The sequence below is a fragment of the Sesamum indicum genome, linkage group LG7 (assembly GCF_026168435.1).
Source record: "Sesamum indicum cultivar Baizhima isolate 11 linkage group LG7, ASM2616843v1, whole genome shotgun sequence".
Classification (NCBI taxonomy): Eukaryota; Viridiplantae; Streptophyta; class Magnoliopsida; order Lamiales; family Pedaliaceae; genus Sesamum; species Sesamum indicum.
In genome coordinates this window covers 2,206,243-2,220,117 of record NC_142663.1, presented here as the reverse complement: position 1 = coordinate 2,220,117, position 13,875 = coordinate 2,206,243, and positions in this window count along the sequence as shown.

Below are 13,875 nucleotides of genomic sequence, written 5' to 3'. Positions count from 1 at the left end.
TAGTGAGAGCTCAAAGACAATAGACCAACCAAAGCACCTACCATCTGCAAAGGTCACTAGGTACCACACTGAGCACCAAACTGAAACTATGACTAGCGTGAATGAAAATTCTGTTCCTGTTGATGAAGTTAATATTCCTAGTGAGGTTGGAAAAATGGGTGATTTGCCTGCCGATAATCTTGTTGTTGGTGCTGTGGAACATATTGTGGAGACGAATTTGCCTGTCGATAATCTTACTATTGGTGCTGTGTATTTTCCTATCAGGGGGGTGGAAACCCAAATGAGGAAGAAACGGATTAACCTTCAACAAACCTCCAAACTCTTCAAAGGTCTGAAATTTTTTGGAAGGACTGTTCGACAACTGAAGGTTTGGGATGACACTCATGAATCCGAAAGGGAAGACGATGATGTCAACCCGGGTAGCCCACAGCCGTTGAAGATCCAAGATCCAGTTTGCTCGCTGAACCGTAATTCGGCTGATATCAGTTCCTTGTTCCCTCTCCAACCCTGCCAGAAAGAAACAGACGTCGCATCAGGCAATTTTGATGCTGTGCCATTGCAACCGCATTACTCCTTTAAACTTTTTGTTGTTTCACAATGTAAAGAAGTAGTACTCCTCCTTTTATGCGTTTTTGCGTCATTCTGTAATATTCTCTGTTTTATTTTTAATGAAGATGGGATGAGGACCCCAATAAGCATCACCCACCTTCGGGTGTTTTGACTAGAAAAAAAAACCCTAAACCCTAAACCCCTAAGCCCTAAACCCTAAACCCCAACCCGAAACCCTAAACCCGAAACCCCAACCCCAAACCCCAACTCTCAACCCCTAACCCTAAACCCTAAACCCTAACCACTAACCCCCAAACCCCAAACCCTAAACCCTAAACCCAAACTCCAAACCCCAAACCCTAAACCCTAAACCCTAAACCAACCATGAAGCTAGCAATTTTCTCTAACCTCTCACTAGAAGTCTGTGAGATTTGCACACACTAACCTCCCACCACCAACCACCACCAATCCAAAGCATTTTCAGCCAATCCGCCACCACCAGCAGACAGCCCTCCGTCAGCTTCGCCGCGCCACCATGCAAAATTTTTTCGGCGCGTATCTGACCACGCGCCCCATCACCGTGTTCGCCGTCCGAGTAGCTACCTAAATCTCCTGTGCGTGTCCCTACCGAGTCCAGACGCGCCGGCAATTGCGGTTCAAAATTGCAGAAATTGCCTTATTTTTGCCCAGTTGTTCGCCACTCCTCTCTAAAATTCCGACCGATCTCCGACGAATCTCCGGCAGCCGCGCACACCAATCAACTCTACATCACAAGGCGAACAATTCCCCTCCATCAATTTCAAGTTCCATCGCAATTTGACGTTGGGCTCAAGAGGTGGCCGTCGCCCCTTCCACCGTCAAATTCGCCGCCGTTCGTTCGACCCACCGTCGCGCACCACCACCATTGGAATCCTCCTATCCCGGTGATTCGAACGTGACCCTACCCAGCCATTTTCATCAACCCGTTGACGAGATCTTAAAGTTCTAAGCTTCGCAGCCGCTGCCACCTTTGCACCGTCCGAACGAGGGTTGATCGTGGACCACCACGGTTGGATTCCTCTCGCCCAGGTGGTTCTAACAAGACTTCTCCCGGCCATTTTTATCAACGTTTAGCCGAGTCCTCAGTTTCCAATCTTAGCCGTCGCCGGCGCCACCTTCGGACTACCAAAGCTTTGTCGTGCCTACGAACCACGACTCGAGACCACTACCATGAAGCTAACCAGGCCCTCTCAACAATTTTCATCAAGGTTTAGCCGTGATCACATCTTTCACTCCGTCGTTTGTCGCACCACCGTATCTCCACCGCCCACCGGCCGTTTCATGATGGAGACCCACCAGTCTCCTCCGAATCGCATGGTGGACACGTCTACCCACTCTGATGTCGGCATTCGGCATCCACCGAAGATGCCCTTGCCAACCCCCAACTTGGATGAATTTCCTCCATTTTGCAGTCAGCCCGCCCGAGTCAATCCTATCGGGTCAGCTCGATCAGCCGCCACGTTCAGCCCAACTTGCAGGATTTCCCTCCGGCAAAAGCTGCACAAACCCCGTCGGTGACTCAAAATCAGGCGAAGAAATCCTTCGTGGACGCAGTGAACTCGCAATCCACTTCGGCCTTGTTCCCTAAAGCCTTTCAGCACTCCTACCTCACTGGCGCTCCACCGACAAAGTTGGGAGAAAAAATGGAATCCCAGGGTCTACCGAAAATCCAATTCTCGATTGCTGAAACAGAAAGACTCTCAAAGCAGTATAAATTTTCTATTGTTGGGAAGTTTTCACATGGCTTTCCTCCCTACTGGAACATGCATGGACTGCTCTCAACGTTGAAACTACAAGGACCATTCACCGTCACCATGATCACCAATAGGCACGTTCTCATCAACTTGAAAAATGAAGCGGATTACACCAAGCTCTGGATCCGAAGATTATGGCATATTGATAGATTCCCCATCTGGACTTTCAAGTGGACACCATCCTTCTGGCCACAACAAGAATTGTCTCTTGCACCAGTTTGGATTCGATTCCCCACCTTACCAGCTCATTTATTTCATAAGGATGTTTTATATGCTATAGCAAACCTTGTTGGTACTCCACTTAAACTTGATGAACCTACTATGTTTCAATCTTGGGTCACGGCAGCTATAGTATGTGTAGAAGTGGATCTTGCTAACAAACTGACAGAGGAGATAGTCATTGGAATTGGGAATGAGGAGGTAGTGCAGAAAGTTATTTTTGAAAATATTTCGAAATACTGCATGTTGTGCAAACACGTTGGTCATGAAGCACAAAACTGCTACACTAAAGTGAATGCTCCAAAGCCACAATATTTCTCTCAACAACAAAAAGGCAAGGCAACGGGACAAAAGGAAAAGAGTGTCAAACACGCTGAAAATGTGATCTTCGAAATTGGAGAACCTAGCAAATGCAAGGAGTACGGTGCTCCCCCTAGCGACATCGAAAGCAAGAACACCTTCCATGCGCTCAATCAAGCGGAGGATGAGGGTGAAGATGGACGTGCAGCTGAAAATGCCTTGGTGGACAGGAATGCAGGCACAGGTAGGACTGGAGACCTCCAAACTAAAGTGACCACAGAGACCAGGTACCAGTCTAAACTTCCTAACTCACACTTTACTCATGCGAACACTTATGTGCCCCCGGCCCCTCAATCCTGTGCTGATATAAATGAATTCCTTAACTACTTCTCTCTATTGTTAAGGCTCCTGATCATAATTTTACTATTGAACGCTCATTTGATATCTCTCCTTTAATTTATGCGATGAGGATGTAGTGAATATTGATGGACATTGTGAGGGGGTAACTTTGGCGGCTCCCCTCCAATGTCTTGCCCCGTCCCCTAGACCCTCCTCTGAATGTTATGAACAGGAGCAGTACCACGAGTGCACCCTCAATCAAGCCCCTATGGAACTCTACCCTGTATCCGTTGATGACACAGACCCGGACAGTGGACAAGGTGGAAATCGAGAAGAGGATCATGACCAGCATAATAGTGAACCTCCTTGTGGAGAGAAAACCCCGGCTACACAGTCCTCTTTGGAAGATGCCGTAGCGAGAGGAAAACACGCTCGATCTCAGTCCTCAGAAAACACTCAGAGTTACAAAATTTTGACTAGAAGCAAAGTCAAAAGTGGTGACCCACCTCACCTTCAATAATGATCAAAATTTCGCTCTGGAACATCTGTGGTATCGGAGAACCACACAAACAGAAGCATGTCCATTGGTTATGTCAAAAGCACAAACCGAAGATACTGGTCATCATAGAACCTAAAGTGTACTTGGATGAAACATTTTACTGCAGAAGGTTGGGCTTTCACAAAGTAGTGAGCAATGCCAACTCGAAAATTTGGTGCTTTATGGATCATTAGGTGAACTATGACATCTTAACCTCTTGTAAGCAATTCCTCCATCTTCGACTCTCAACGGATTTACTTCCACACGACCTCACTTGCACTTGGGTTTATGCTAAACACACGCGAGCAGAAAGAAGGGAACTCTAGAATTACATCAGAAATATTGACCCCGGCAATGACCCTTAGCTACTGGGGGGAGATTTCAACATTATCCTTGAAGCTAGCGAAAGGAAAGGAGGAGCGGCCCCTAAAGTTAGGACAATGGAGGACTTTAGCAACATGTTGCTTGACTGTGGCCTCCAAGTTGCTGGATTTGAAGGGGCACAATTCACTTGGTCAAGAAATAGACTTTGGCAAAGACTTGATAGATTCCTTTACTCCCATACATGGCTTCACTCATTTTCCATCACCCGCATCCAACACCTCACCAAAAATGTCTCTGACCACTGTCCCCTACTACTCTCGGCATCTGATGATACTAAGAAGGGTCCAGCACCATTCCGGTTTCAAAACATGTGGACCAAACACCACGATTTCAGAAACTGCGTCACTACCTCGTGGCAACACCCTATTCATGGCCAAGTGATGTTCAAATTCCAATAGAAGCTCTACCGCTTCAAAGCCGCTCTGAAAACTTGGAATTTTGAACTATTTGACAACATTTTCCAAAACATCTGTACAGCTGAACAGAAGGCCAAGGAAGCTGAAAAATGTTTTGACGATGACCCTACAGATGAGAACCTCATCGACATGAATAAAGCTACAGCAGAGCTCACTTTTGCTTTATCTGTGGAGGAATGCTACTGGAAACAGAAGGCGGCATGTAGATGGCTAACTGAAGGGGAAAAGAACACCAAATACTTTCACACTCTAGTCAAGAAAAAGAGGAAGCAATCTCACATCCATGCCATCCAGCACAACGGGACCACTCTCACAAAATCGGAGGAGATTAAGGATTCAGTTGTGGATTACTTCAAACGGGTATTCACAGAAGAAGAGGAGGTGTTCGGCGACCCTCTTCTCTGGGTCCCTCAACTCCTTTCCGAGGAAGATATTCAGCATCTCGGTTGTGCCCCTACATTGGAGGAGATTAAAGCAGTGGTTTTCGGCATGTGTCCAGACAGCACGGCCGGTCCAGATGGATTCACCTCCCACTTTTATCGGAGCTGTTGGGACATCATTGTAGAAGACTTAATGGGAGCAGTTTTGGACTTCTTCAGCAGAACTCCTCCGCCCAAGAACTTCACAATGGCTACGATTATCCTCATTCCCAAAACTGAGAACCCAGAAACTTGGAAGGACTTCAGACCAATCAGCTTATACAACGTCTCGGGGAAGATTCTTTCTAAGATCATGAACAATCAAGTTGCAGTCGTCCTTCCTAAATGCATCTCACCCTCTCAAAGTGGATTCCTGCAAGGGCGTATGATTGCTGATAATATCCTATTCGCACAAGAATTAGTGCACTGCCTCAGGGTGAATGGGAGCAAGAACAACACCATCTTCAAACTCGACATGGCAAAAGCAGATGATAGGCTCAACTGGAATTTTCATTATAGAATGCTTCACCGAATTTGTTTCCCTATGTAGTGGATTGCTAAAGTCCGAATGTTAATAGAAAATTGCTAGTTCAACATCCTCCTTAATGGCGAAGGTGTAGGTTTCTTTAAATCAGCAAGAGGACTTCGTCAAGGGGACCCCCTCTCTCCAACCCTCTTTGTGCTTGCAGCAGAATGTCTCTCACGAGGACTGAATAATCTCTTTGAACAACATCCAAGACTGCAGTACTTCACCAGATGCAGCCTCCCCATCTCCCACCTTGCCTTTGCTGACGATGTAATCTTCTCCAAAGGGAACCGTCAAGAGCTCACAATACTCATGGAATTCCTGCAGCGGTACGAGGCAATCTCGGGACAACGTATCAACAGAGAAAAGAGCTCGTTCACAGTGGATAAGAGGACTTCTAATCTCCTAATCCAATGTATCTAACAAGTCATGGGGTTTCGCCTCAAACACCTTTCAATCACCTACTTGGGCGCCCCCCTTATTTAAAGGGAATAAGAAAGGTGTACTCTTTGATGATCTCGTCCAAAAAATCAAAAAAAGAATTTCAGGATGGGAAAAAGTATTATTGTCCCATAGGGGGAGACCCCAGCTTATCAAAAGCGTGCTAAACGCCATGCCGACATACCTGTTGCAAACTCTCAAGCCTCCAAAATACATCACTGAGCGCATCGAAAGAAGCTTCAATAAATTCTTTTGGGGTAGTTTTGGTAATCAGAAGAGAATGATCTGGTCCTCTTGGGACTCAGTTTGCTACCCTACGGAGGAGGGTGGCTTTGGTGTTCGGAAACTTGACGATGTGGTTGAGGCCTTCCAACATAAACTCTGGTGGAGATTCAGAATCCAACAGTCACTGTGGTCACATTTTCTTCTCGACAAGTATTGCAAAGGGACCCACCCGGCTGTGGTTGAACCTTCCTACATTGCGTCTGCCAATTGAAAATGTCTCTGTCATTCTCGGGAAAAAGCAGAACCTCACGTCTTCTAGAGCATTGGAAAAGGGGATATCTCATTCTGGTTTGACAATTGGATGGGGGAGAAAGCACTTTGGCTCCTCTAGGTGAACAGAACCACTCCTCATCCTCGGTCAATCACTTTTAGAATGACAAAGCTTGGACTTGGATAAACTTATGGAGCTCCTCCACACCAACTGGCTCACGAAATCAGCCAAGTGCCTTTTGATGACGAACGAGTTGACATCCCTCATTGGAAACTTAGTGGTGATGGCACTTTCACCATCAAATCAACCTGGAACTCCATTCGGCAGGCTCGCACAACCCAACAGGAAATCTGGTGCCCCTTCATCACACCAACCATGTCCATATTTCTCTGGAGAATCTTGGGGGATAAAATCTCGGTGGATCAGAGGATTCAGTCCAAAGGCATCCAGGTTGCCTCCAAATGCACTTGTTGCAGTAATATTGAAAGTCTTAGTCACGTGTTCCCCTGAAATCTCAAAAGTGTGGGATTTCTTTGCTAGGAAATTCAATACCATGCTCCCGTCGACAAACAACATCACCTTGTTCCTCAGTTTCTGGAGGTTTTCTTCAATTGGTAAGAACCACATCAGAACTATCCTTCCGATGCTCATTCCGTGGTTCTGTTGGCTTGAAAGAAATGATGCTAAGCATCGGGGATAGAAATTCAATTATGATCGTATCATCTGGAAGGTCCATCAATTCATTAACACGATCAGCCGCACTAAACTGGTCACCTTGCTCAACTGGAAAGGAGATGCCAACATTGCATCCACCATGGGATTCCCTACGTAATTTAAAAGGAGGACAACATTGATGAAAGTCAAGTGGAATAAACCGGATAGAGGATGGATCAAGATTAATACTGATGGAGCAAGTAAAGGTAACCCGGGACTAGCAGGTGCGGGAGGAATTGCTAGGGGCGAGAGAGGAGCGGCAATCTTCGCCTTCTATGAGTTCATTGGAGAAGCAACTAATGTGTATGCAGAGGTGTACGGTCTTTTCAAAGCTCTCCAAATTTGTCAAACGGAAAATTTTAATCGCATTTGGATTGAGGTGGATGCCGTCAATATCATTCGTCTGATTAAGGAACCCTCCAAAGGTCACTGGACATTACAGCACAGGCTATCTCATATCAACCTTTTCCTTAAGCAAGTGGAGTTTCGGATGACTCATATCTATGGGGAAGGAAATATGGCGGCAGATCACTTGGCCAACCTCGCTTGTACAACCAAATCAGCCGAAGTTTACCGAGGGGATGAACTACATGGACACATCACTGGTATTATTAAATGCGACAGCCTGGGAATCCCATATATTCGTTCAAAATGAGAAAGAGTTTTCCGTATCAATGTCTGCCGCTGCTGCTGTTATTACTGCTGCTGAAGCCGTCTCTTTGGTGTAGCATGAACCAAAGGAGAAAATTTTCAGGGAGTATCTATGTTTATTGTGACTTCAGAGACTTTTTAACATTTGTCTGTCTCAATTCCTTGTTGCAGCAGCAGACAATGCACGAAGGAGTTTCCACTGCGTTGGACACCTTCCTCTGCCTCTGTTGCTTACTGTTGCTGCAAGTGTGCTTTTGCTGCTGGTTTTCCCTTATTGCTGCAGAGCGCTGCTGCTGCTGCTGCCGCTCTTCTCTGCTGCAACGCTTCCGCTACTGCTGCTTGACACTCCAGACAACCACCTCCTGCTGTTGCAAGTTCCGTACTGATGCAGCAATCTCTGCTTTTTGCAGATCCCTGCTGCTGCTGCCGTTCTCTTCTGTCGGTTGCTGCTGCTGTTGTCCTCTGTCGTTTACTTCTCTGCTGCAGAGCCTCGTTTTGCTGCAGCTGTTGTTGTGGCAGCAGCAAGAAGTTTTTATGGTTCCTGCTGCAGATTCATGGACATTATGGCATCACCTGGTTCTGCTTTTGCTACAGCATCACCTTTGTCTCACCAGGAGGCGAAATGGAACATGGAGGAGACAGCAACCTTTTTTCAGACCCTCAAGCGGATCACGAATGCGAATCCACAACCGAAGTGGATGTTAGTGATGCCTCAGAGCACCAAACAAGACAAGGAGAACATTCCGCAACCATACACACGGTTTAAGGTTTGGAATCTTTTTGGCACATTTTTGCACAACCCCGGTCATCGCTTTGACATACAACCTTTCTTGTGTTAAAAGAGTTTTTTTGGTCTCCTTTGTTCTCAAAAAACTGAGAGGTTTGTTTCGTTGCAACCTGTCATCCAACAAACCGGGGTATGGAATACTCACATTTGGCCTCTCTTGCTCCTATATTCCTTCTGCTCACACGTTTTTTGCCTCTCTCTACTCTATCTACAACACCAGACTCGATACACTTGCACAGACACTCGTCCAGTAACCATTCTTTGTTACAGACTGACAACTACTAGAACTTCCTGCACGTCCCACTTTAATTTCTTGACAGCCTATACAAACATTGAAGTGTTGGGTTCGATTTTTGAAGTGCTTGCTACTCTTGTGTCCTATGGTTATTCCTGCTCATCTGGTTGGTTTCGAATTATTGAAGGTTCTCAACCTCCTTTCAAAATCTCAATTTCAGCCCGTGGTCTGTTGTCTTGGTTGCTTGCAATGCTGTTTTCTGTTTCTGTTTTATCATTTTGTCTCTATTTTCTCAACTGTGTGAATTTTTGTGGAGACTAAGCAATTTTTGGTCTTTTACTTGTGAGTTTTTTTGCTTGTTGGAGAAAGATTGGGACTTTGCAGCTGTTGGAATGAGAAGGCAAATGGGTAGTTGCAGATTCACAACAAAATGGAAAGATGGGCCTCCTCTGCTGCTAATTCCCCTCTTTCTTTTTCATTTCTCGTTTTTGGACTTTTGCAAGAACTTGGGTTTCTTTTCTTTGGTGTTCGATTTGGGCTTTCTTATTTCTCCTTCTGCTTTACCTTACTTCAGACCTGGGCAGTTTTTGTTTTTTGAAATGGGTTGACAAACTTCAATTTTTTTGTAAATAAACCAAAGTGGGCTACCCTTGGATATCTGGACTGTATTATTGCGTTAGGCCATTCCTCTTCTGGACATTTTCCTGGCCATCTCGCTGGGCTTCACAACTATTGGGCTGTACTGCTGCCACACTGATGGGTCACTACTGCTGGGCCACATTGAGCACCTTTTGGAAACATGGACCATTTTACTACGCCCAATTTCAAGCACCCATGGATGCTTCACCAACTGCAGCTGCCTTGGGCTATTTCCAAGATCTATTTCTTGGACTTTTGCCTTGGGCTCTTCAGCCCACCATTGAGCTTCACTTGGACTGTTTGAAAGTTTTTAGCCCATTGTTTGGGCTCATTTTTGATGGGTTTGTGTAGGACTTCTCACAATTGTACAAAACTTATTAACATTTTGACGATTTATTGAGAACGGACGAGGATCCCGACAATTTCTCGCTTTCAAAAAAAAAAATCTAAACCCTAAACCCTAAACCCTAAACCTTAAACCCCAAACCCAAACCCTAAAACCCTAAACCCTACATCGGAGACTCGATAGCAGCGGCTACTCCAACAGCTTCCGCGATGACTCTCTTTGGAATAGAAACAGTAGTAAGCCACTCAGAACTCAACACAGAATATTTCGAAAAAAATGTTTGTTGAAGTTGTTGCACCCTCACAAACCTCAAAACCTCCACAAACGGCATCCCACAAATATTTCCTTGCAGACTCGCCACCGCCCTCAATCGGTGCAGTTTTGACTGATGACAAAGGTCCAACATTGGTGTTTACAGATGCAAAGACTGAAGCTCTTCCAGCTCCTTTCTGATTTGCAGTCGTTGGAAAATTCTCGCATGGAACACCTTCATACAACAACCTGCACAAACTCATCCCTGGAACTGGCCTCAAAAGCGATTTCACGGTTAGTATGCTTAACAACAAACATGCCTTAATTTTGCTTTCTAGTAAAGCAGATGACTCTTGCCTGTGGCTCTGTCGAATATGGTATATTCAGGGATACCCAATGCGTGTCTTCAAGTGGATTCCTGCATTCACGCCATCACAGGAGCCGTCAATCGTTTCGGTTAGGGTCAGTTTTCCAGAACTGCCAGCACATTTGTTCCACAAAGATGTTCTATTTACAGTGGCTAGCATGATTGGAACCCCCCTGCAGATTGATGACACAACGTTCAATCAATCTAAGCTCTCAAAGGCACGGGCATGTATCGAATTGGTCCTTCTGAAGTCACGCCTTGAGGAGTTTAAACTTCAGATTTTTGGAGAGATAATCGTGCAGTAAATTGAATATGAGCAAATCCACACTACTACTCTTTGTGCAAACATGTTGGGCATAAAGACTCAGAGTGCTACTCGAAAGGCAATGCACCCAAACCACCTCCCCGAAAGCCAGGCAACATGTTGGTTCTGACGCTGAGAAAAGGAAAGGACCGCAGGTTGTTGAAGTGATGGAGCGGAACAAAGCACCAGCTAGGAAAACAGGTGAGTGCTCAAAGATGATGGACCGGGCAAAACAGTTTTAGATAACAAAAGACGACAGGTACTGCACTTAATACGGAATTGACTATGTGGCTAGTGTTAATTCCATTTTTATTTTTGAAAATGCGGCGAGCAAAAGGATCACGTGGTTGTGCATGAACATGTTGTTTCTGTTGATGTTCCTAACAATATATGTGATAATGATAAAATGGGTGAGGAGAATTTGGAATATAAAGTGGCTGACGGAAATTGGATACATGTGGAAAACGCTACCATGCTTCTTGAATAGAATTCAGATGAGGGGAGATATTGGTCTGTAATGCCATGCCTGTAAAGATTTGCGACCCAATTAGCTTGACCAATCGCAACCCCGTTGATACAGACTCTGCAGAGCAATTGTTACAGGAGCTGGCCACTCCGGCCAAACTACCTAGAAATCAATTTCCCATAAATGAGCAATCAGATTACCTGGTCAGGAATTCGAAGGAAAAAACCGAGTGATGAAATAGAGGAGTAGCTTGTGCAATCCAAGAATTCATACAAGAAAAATAAAAAGCAGATGGCAGAAACAAAAAACATGATGTCTCTAGAAAAAATTGTTAAAGTGTAAAGGAGTAGTACTCCTCCTTTTATGTTTTGTTGTAGTAATGATGTAGCGATAACAGTTGTTTTAATATCAATAAAAAAGGGATGGGGATCCCAAAAAGCCTCCCGCACCTTCAGTTGCTTAATTTAAAAAAAAATTCCTGAACCATGAACCCTAAACCTAAACCCAAACCCTAAGCCCAAAACCCAAGATCCAACCCGAAACCCTAAACCCTAAACCCTGAAACCTATACCCTCAACCCTGAAAATCTCTTCTATCAGATTTACTCTGTAATATAATTTATTTTGATTATTTAATTATTGGGTTGCGCAATATTGTAGGAGAAATCATGCATGAATTCACAAAATCGTGACAAAATACCATTTAACCATAGTTCTGGAAAAACAACGATGCTTTCTCGCTATATAAAAAATGGTCTGTTAGTCTTTTTAAAATATTTACAGGATGTAAAATTTTTGCGATTATATAATTACAGGATGTAATATTTACACCTTTTAATCTACGGCCTATTTACACAAATTATCCCCATCTTTTAGATAATTATACACACACCCACTAAAATATCATTGTCACTTACAAAAATCACTCCTTTTTTTTCGAAATTACATATACATCCCGTAAAAATATTAGCATCATTACACAACTTACCCCTATTATTTTACTGTCAGGGATAAGTTCTGTAATTATGCAAAAGATATGGATGATTTGTGTAAATAGACCATAGGTCAAGGGATGTAAATATAATTATCCCTATAATTTAATGTGTTATATTTGCACATGAAGGAACACAAAAGTGAGATTTGCAAATGATGCCATTTTTTGGTGGAAATTTATGCCGGAAAAAGCTCACATGCACCACACATTTGAAATTTAAGGGCAAATTCATCTTTTTAATTACAAAATTATTTGTATAAAATAAATTCTCTCTCGAGCCATTATTCTACTAATATTTCCATCGTCTTCCTCTCTCAAACCCCCTTGCCCCCTCAAAAAAAAAAAAAAAAAAATAGAGGCAAACGAGTGAAGAATTTTGTATGAAAGAAATCTATCATTGTGGAAGAAATACAATCCAAAAGATTCATGGACTAATTTGAATCCCTAAAGAAGGTACACGATTGTTCAAAATTTTTGATAAATTTCTAGCTTATGTTCATACCCGAATGCATACAGTTTTCTTTACTTCTAAATGTGTTTGTTAAATTTTAGATTAGATTTCATTTGTATTAATAATGTGGTGTGTTCCTAAAAAAAAGTAAACTAAAGTAGAAAATTTGTGGGCAAAATTCGATTTAATTTGTAATTCAAATCCTACTTATTTTTCCTTATTTTACACATTACTTTGTTGCATTGTTAAAAAAATTTAATTGAATGTTTGTTTTTAGATTTTAGAAAGTTGGACGTTCCAAAAGTGCGGCAACGCTTAAAATAGTCGTACGCTACAACTCTCTATCTATATGCTCCATGACAAAAGTTGCTAGACATTCTTACATTCATTGCTGGAGTAGACGAGAAAATCGGAGTATAGCAAATGTCTTGGCTCAGAGCTTGAAACTATTAAACATTTTATATTTTGTCTTTTTTTAATTTACCACTTTTTAGTTACTTTACTGTTATTTGTTTGTAGACCCTCTTCCCAATTTTTTGAGTTTTTTTTTCTTTTTATCTTCTTTAGGTATTATTCTATCTGATTTTTTTTGTTTTTCGTATATTATTTGTCATTCTTCTGAACGTTTTTAAGTGTTTAAGACATCTTTTTATATATTATTGTTTTTTCAAATATTTCTAATTGTTTTTGTTTGCCTCCGAATTTATGCAAAAAGAGGACTTGTCCTTTTTGGGTTTGAGAGAGGATGGTGAAGGGAATTAGTGATAGAATAATGCCCTGAGAGAAGATTTTATATATATATATACAAATAGGGTTCCCATTGAAATTATGATTTTACCCTTAAATTTCACATGTGTTGTAATTGTGAGTTGTTTTTGGCATAAAATTCTACCATAAAATGGCATCAAACGGTAAACTCCAAAATTTTCACAATTTGTATGGTAAATTTAAACGACATAAAATATATAGATAGCGAAGTGTAGAAAAGGCTTTGAGAAAAAATGTTCTTTACTCATATATTATAATATGCTTTAAACTTCATCCAATTCTTGGCTTATGCTCACTTAAGTATCAGATCCAATGTTTCTAAGTCCAAATTTGATAATATGATATTCAAGTTAAGGAACCATAAGGAGGATAATGGAAGAAATCATGCAACAAGGAGTATAGTACAGACACAAGCGAAAGATATTTTGTTGTAACTCTTTTATAATAATAATTATTCTTATACAAGTAGTGAGGATAAAAAT